Below are 6,516 nucleotides of genomic sequence, written 5' to 3'. Positions count from 1 at the left end.
CGGTTCACAGGAGCCTGGGAAGAACATCCCGTACGGAACCCTTTACCCGAAAACATCCGAACCGCACATGCTCGCGACAGTCCTGCCGTTAGAGAATGCACCGTGCACGCGACCGAGTAAGGCCACTCAGAGACATCCATTTCCCAGGTATATGCCCCCTACGCACTTTTGGTGGCGCAACTCGCACGAACAGTCCCACCTCGACCCCGTATACAAGCTTTTTTGCCTCGAAGAGTTCGTCGGAGACGAAGAAGCAACCTTCAGTGCAACCGTAGCACTCTTTTGTGCAACCGCCCAAACAACGCCCCCTCTACCCTCTGTCGAAACACTCGGCATTGCTGCTCCCTAAGGTGAGCTTCTCCTCATAGGCAATTCCGCTCTTATCCGGTCACGTTTGTGTGCCCGAATTTCGCAAGGCAACCTCCATGGGACATGGAAAAGACTCGAGAAGAGAGCTCGCTCACGGGAGAGAGAAGCCAAGGAGACCACGAGAGTGCTGAGAGTGGGACAGCGCTGAATAGGCGGGAGAAGCCTGCGCGTATAAACGGAGATATATATCCAATTGCAACGAAGGAACGTGCCAAAGATCGAGAACAATGGCAGAAATGCTAGTAACGTGCACTTCGGGACCAACGCATCACCGGAAGACAACCGCCAAACATCGAAAGAGTCGCGATGCTCCGCAACCTACGTGCAAAGCGGTCGCACACCGGGTAAGGGAGTGAGAGCCCCAAACATAGCTGGGCGAGGCGCTCACTCCGCTCTTTAATATCTCGTTAATACCGCCAAGGAAATGGCACAAGCACACACACACAAGCATCCTCGGAAGAGGACAGTTCGAGTGACAGGTCAAATCCAAGAGTTCCGAAGACTACCTCCAGGAACAATCGGGAACAAGACCGATTACAAGTCGTCGAGTCTGTTACTGGGCGAACACGAGATGCGCACAGGAAATCGATCAGCCCTCACAATGGCCCAAGGCCAGAGATCGGACTGCTACGATTTACCCCAACAATCATCGTGCCACTCTTCGCAGAGAGGTGATAGACGCCAACGAGCCCGCGCATAGCAATCGAGGTGTAAAAAGGGCGTTGAAGGCAGGAAGCCTGGACGAAAGAGGCTACGAGGTCACCTCGAAGCGGTCTAAGAATCGGGCGCACTTGGGGCGACTACCAGTGCCAACCCCTTATCCCGCGGTGCGTCCGACACACAGAAATTTCCAAGGCGGCCAAGGAGCCTCCCCGCATAGCAATCGGGGTGTGAGGTTACGGATGCAGCATTGATAGCAATCGAGGTGGGAGGCGAAGGATGCAGAAGTGAGAGCCGAGGGATGTAGCAGAGATAGCAATCGGGGTGTGTGATGCAGAAGAGATAGCAATCGAGGTGTGCGGTGGGAAGGGCCCAGCAGCCAGAATGCATGAAGCGACGGATGAAGCAGTGATGACAACCGGGCTGTGAGGAGAGGAGGGATGCAGCCAAGAAAGCAATCAGGGCTCGAGGCAAGGGATGCATCAAGGATAGCAATCATGTTGTGAGGCGAGATTCCAAAGGCTAAACGTGAGAGGCTGCAGGGTCGACTCAGAGAGGTCTATGCATGTGAGAGGCTGAAAGCAAGGTCAACTCGGAGCGGTCTATGCATCGGGCGCGCTTGGGGCGACTACCAGTGCCAACCCCTTATCCCGCGACGCGTCCGACAAAGAGAACGTTCCAAGGCGGCAGAGGAGGTTACCAGCCGAAGGATGCAGTAGCAATAACAGGTATAGTTCCGCGGCGGCCGAGAAGACTCACCGCATAGGAATCGGGATGCGAGGCGAGGGATGCGGCGGGAAGGCCCCGACGGCTAAACGGAAGAGGCTGCAGGGCCGCCTCGGAATGGTCCAAGCATCGGACGCGATTGGGACGACTACCAGTGCCAACCCCTTATCCCGCGATGCGTCCGATACACAGATAGTTCCAAGGCGGCCGAGGAGCCTCACCGCATATCAATCGGGGTGCGAGGCGAGGGATGGGGCGGGAAGGCCCCAACGGCTAGACGGAAGAGGCTTCAGGGCCACCTCGGAATGCTCCAAGCATCGGACGCGCTTGGGGCGACTACCAGTGCCAACCCCTTATCCCGCGATGCGTCCGATACACAGATGGTTCCAAGGCGGCCGAGGAGCCTCACCGCATAGCAATCGGGGGTGCGAGGCGAGGGATGGGGCGGGAAGGCCCCAACGGCTAGACGGAAGAGGCTTCAGGGCCGCCTCGGAATGGTCCAAGCATCGGACGCGCTTGGGGCGACTACCAGTGACAACCCCTCATCCCGCGATGCGTCCGATACGAAGATGGTTCCAAGGCGGCCGAGGAGCCTCACCGCATAGCAATCGGGGTGCGAGGTGGGGGATGCGGCGAGATGGCCCCAACGGCTAGACGGAAGAGGCCACAGGGCCGCGTCGGAATAGTCCAAGCATCGGACGCGCTTGGGGCGACTACCAGTGACAACCCCTTATCCCGCGATGCGTCCGATACGAAGATAGTTCCAAGGCGGCCGAGGAGCCTCACCGCATAGCAATCCGGGTGCGAGGTGGGGGATGCGGCGAGATGGCCCCAACGGCTAGACGGAAGAGGCTGCAGGGCCGCCTCGGAATAGTCCAAGCATCGGACGCGCTTGGGGCGACTACCAGTGACAACCCCTTATCCCGCGATGCTTCCGATACGAAGACAGTTCCAAGGCGGCCGAGGAGCCTCACCGCATAGCAATGGGGGTGCGAGGTGAGGGATGCGGCGAGATGGCCCCAACGGCTAGACGGAAGAGGCCACAGGGCCGCCTCGGAATAGTCCAAGCATCGGACGCGCTTGGGGCGACTACCAGTGACAACCCCTTATCCCGCGATGCATCCGATACGAAGATAGTTCCCAGGCGGCCGAGGAGCCTCACCGCATAGCAATCGGGGTGCGAGGCGAGGGATGCGGCGAGATGGCCCCAAAGGGTAGACGGAAGAGGCTGCGGGGCCGCCTCGGAATAGTCCAAGCATCGAACGCGCTTGGGGCGACTACCACTGCCAACCCCTTATCCCGCGATGCGTCCGATACACAGATAGTTCCGAGGCGGCCGAGGAGCTGGGGGATGCGGCGAGATGGCCCCAACGGCTAGACGGAAGAGGCTGCAGGGCCGCCTCGGAATAGTCCAAGCATCGGACGCGCTTGGGGCGACTACCAGTGACAACCCCTTATCCCGCGATGCGTCCGATACACAGATAGTTCCGAGGCGGCCAAGGAGCCTCACCGCATAGCAATCGTGGTGCGAGGTGGGGGATGCAGCGAGATGGCCCCAACGGCTAGACGGAAGAGGCTGCAGGGCCGCCTCGGAATGGTCCAAGCATCGGACGCGCTTGGGGCGACTACCACTGCCAACCCCTTATCCCGCGATGCGTCCGATACACAGATAGTTCCAAGGCGGCCGAGGAGCCTCACCGAATAGCAATCGGGGTGCGAGGCGAGGGATGCGGCGAGAAAGCCCCAACGGCTAGAGGGAAGAGGCTTCAGGTCCGCCTCGGAATGGTCCAAGCATCGGACGCGCTTGGGGCGACTACCAGTGACAACCCCTTATCCCGCGACGCGTCCGATACACAGATAGTTCCAAGGCGGCCGAGGAGCCTCACCGCATAGCAATCGGGGTGCGAGGCGAGGGATGCGGCGAGAAGGACCCAACGGCTAGACGGAAGAGGCTTCAGGGCCGCCTCGGAATGGTCCAAGCATCGGACGCGCTTGGGGCGACTACCAGTGACAACCCCTTATCCCGCGACGCGTCCGATACACAGATAGTTCCAAGGCGGCCGAGGAGCCTCACCGCATAGCAATCGGGGTGCGAGGCGAGGGATGCGGCGAGAAGGACCCAACGGCTAGACGGAAGAGGCTTCAGGTCCGCCTCGGAATGGTCCAAGCATCGGACGCGCTTGGGGCGACTACCAGTGACAACCCCTTATCCCGCGACGCGTCCGATACACAGATAGTTCCAAGGCGGCCGAGGAGCCTCACCGCATAGCAATCGGGGTGCGAGGCGAGGGATGCGGCGAGAAGGACCCAACGGCTAGACGGAAGAGGCTTCAGGGCCGCCTCGGAATGGTCCAAGCATCGGACGCGCTTGGGGCGACTACCAGTGACAACCCCTTATCCCGCGATGCGTCCGATACACAGATAGTTCCAAGGCGGCCGAGGAGCCTCACCGCATAGCAATCGGGGTGCGAGGCGAGGGATGCGGCGAGAAGGACCCAACGGCTAGACGGAAGAGGCTTCAGGGCCGCCTCGGAATGGTCCAAGCATCGGACGCGCTTGGGGCGACTACCAGTGACAACCCCTTATCCCGCGACGCGTCCGATACACAGATAGTTCCAAGGCGGCCGAGGAGCCTCACCGCATAGCAATCGGGGTGGGAGGCGAGGGATGCGGCGAGAAGGACCCAACGGCTAGACGGAAGAGGCTTCAGGGCCGCCTCGGAATGGTCCAAGCATCGGACGCGCTTGGGGCGACTACCAGTGACAACCCCTTATCCCGCGACGCGTCCGATACACAGATAGTTCCAAGGCGGCCGAGGAGCCTCACCGCATAGCAATCGGGGTGCGAGGCGAGGGATGCGGCGAGAAGGACCCAACGGCTAGACGGAAGAGGCTTCAGGGCCGCCTCGGAATGGTCCAAGCATCGGACGCGCTTGGGGCGACTACCAGTGACAACCCCTTATCCCGCGACGCGTCCGATACACAGATAGTTCCAAGGCGGCCGAGGAGCCTCACCGCATAGCAATCGGGGTGCGAGGCGAGGGATGCGGCGAGAAGGACCCAACGGCTAGACGGAAGAGGCTTCAGGGCCGCCTCGGAATGGTCCAAGCATCGGACGCGCTTGGGGCGACTACCAGTGACAACCCCTTATCCCGCGACGCGTCCGATACACAGATAGTTCCAAGGCGGCCGAGGAGCCTCACCGCATAGCAATCGGGGTGCGAGGCGAGGGATGCGGCGAGAAGGACCCAACGGCTAGACGGAAGAGGCTTCAGGGCCGCCTCGGAATGGTCCAAGCATCGGACGCGCTTGGGGCGACTACCAGTGACAACCCCTTATCCCGCGACGCGTCCGATACACAGATAGTTCCAAGGCGGCCGAGGAGCCTCACCGCATAGCAATCGGGGTGCGAGGCGAGGGATGCGGCGAGAAGGACCCAACGGCTAGACGGAAGAGGCTTCAGGGCCGCCTCGGAATGGTCCAAGCATCGGACGCGCTTGGGGCGACTACCAGTGACAACCCCTTATCCCGCGACGCGTCCGATACACAGATAGTTCCAAGGCGGCCGAGGAGCCTCACCGCATAGCAATCGGGGTGCGAGGCGAGGGATGCGGCGAGAAGGACCCAACGGCTAGACGGAAGAGGCTTCAGGGCCGCCTCGGAATGGTCCAAGCATCGGACGCGCTTGGGGCGACTACCAGTGACAACCCCTTATCCCGCGACGCGTCCGATACACAGATAGTTCCAAGGCGGCCGAGGAGCCTCACCGCATAGCAATCGGGGTGCGAGGCGAGGGATGCGGCGAGAAGGACCCAACGGCTAGACGGAAGAGGCTTCAGGGCCGCCTGGGAATGGTCCATGCATCGCACGCGCTTGGGGCGACTACCAGTGACAACCCCTTATCCCGCGACGCGTCCGATACACAGATAGTTCCAAGGCGGCCGAGGAGCCTCACCGCATAGCAATCGGGGTGCGAGGCGAGGGATGCGGCGAGAAGGACCCAACGGCTAGACGGAAGAGGCTTCAGGGCCGCCTCGGAATGGTCCAAGCATCGGACGCGCTTGGGGCGACTACCAGTGACAACCCCTTATCCCGCGACGCGTCCGATACACAGATAGTTCCAAGGCGGCCGAGGAGCCTCACCGCATAGCAATCGGGGTGCGAGTCGAGGGATGCGGCGAGAAGGACCCAACGGCTAGACGGAAGAGGCTTCAGGGCCGCCTCGGAATGGTCCAAGCATCGGACGCGCTTGGGGCGACTACCAGTGACAACCCCTTATCCCGCGATGCGTCTGATACACAGATAGTTCCAAGGCGGCCGAGGAGCCTCACCGCATAGCAATCGGGGTGCGAGGCAAGGGATGCGGCGAGAAGGACCCAACGGCTAGACGGAAGAGGCTTCAGGGCCGCCTCGGAATGGTCCAAGCATCGGACGCGCTTGGGGCGACTACCGTTGCCAACCCCTTATCCCGCGATGCGTCTGATACACAGATAGTTCCGAGGCGGCCGAGGAGCCTCACCGCATAGCAATCGGGTTGCGAGGCAGATTATTGGGAAGGGAACCCCCTGGGATGCGGCTCAAGCAGTGCCCAAAGGGACTGGAATGCGGAATCACATCGAGAGACCCAAATGCTATACGAGGGCTCAAATCGAATTATCGATTTGGCCACGACATGGACGCATCGGAACGACTACCTTTGCCGAACCACTCGCAATTGCATCCATACCGAAACCAATAGACATTTCCGTTAGAGCCCTCGCAT

Source organism: Cryptomeria japonica, unplaced genomic scaffold (assembly GCF_030272615.1).
Source record: "Cryptomeria japonica unplaced genomic scaffold, Sugi_1.0 HiC_scaffold_312, whole genome shotgun sequence".
Classification (NCBI taxonomy): Eukaryota; Viridiplantae; Streptophyta; class Pinopsida; order Cupressales; family Cupressaceae; genus Cryptomeria; species Cryptomeria japonica.
Note: the sequence above shows the minus strand (reverse complement) of the source record.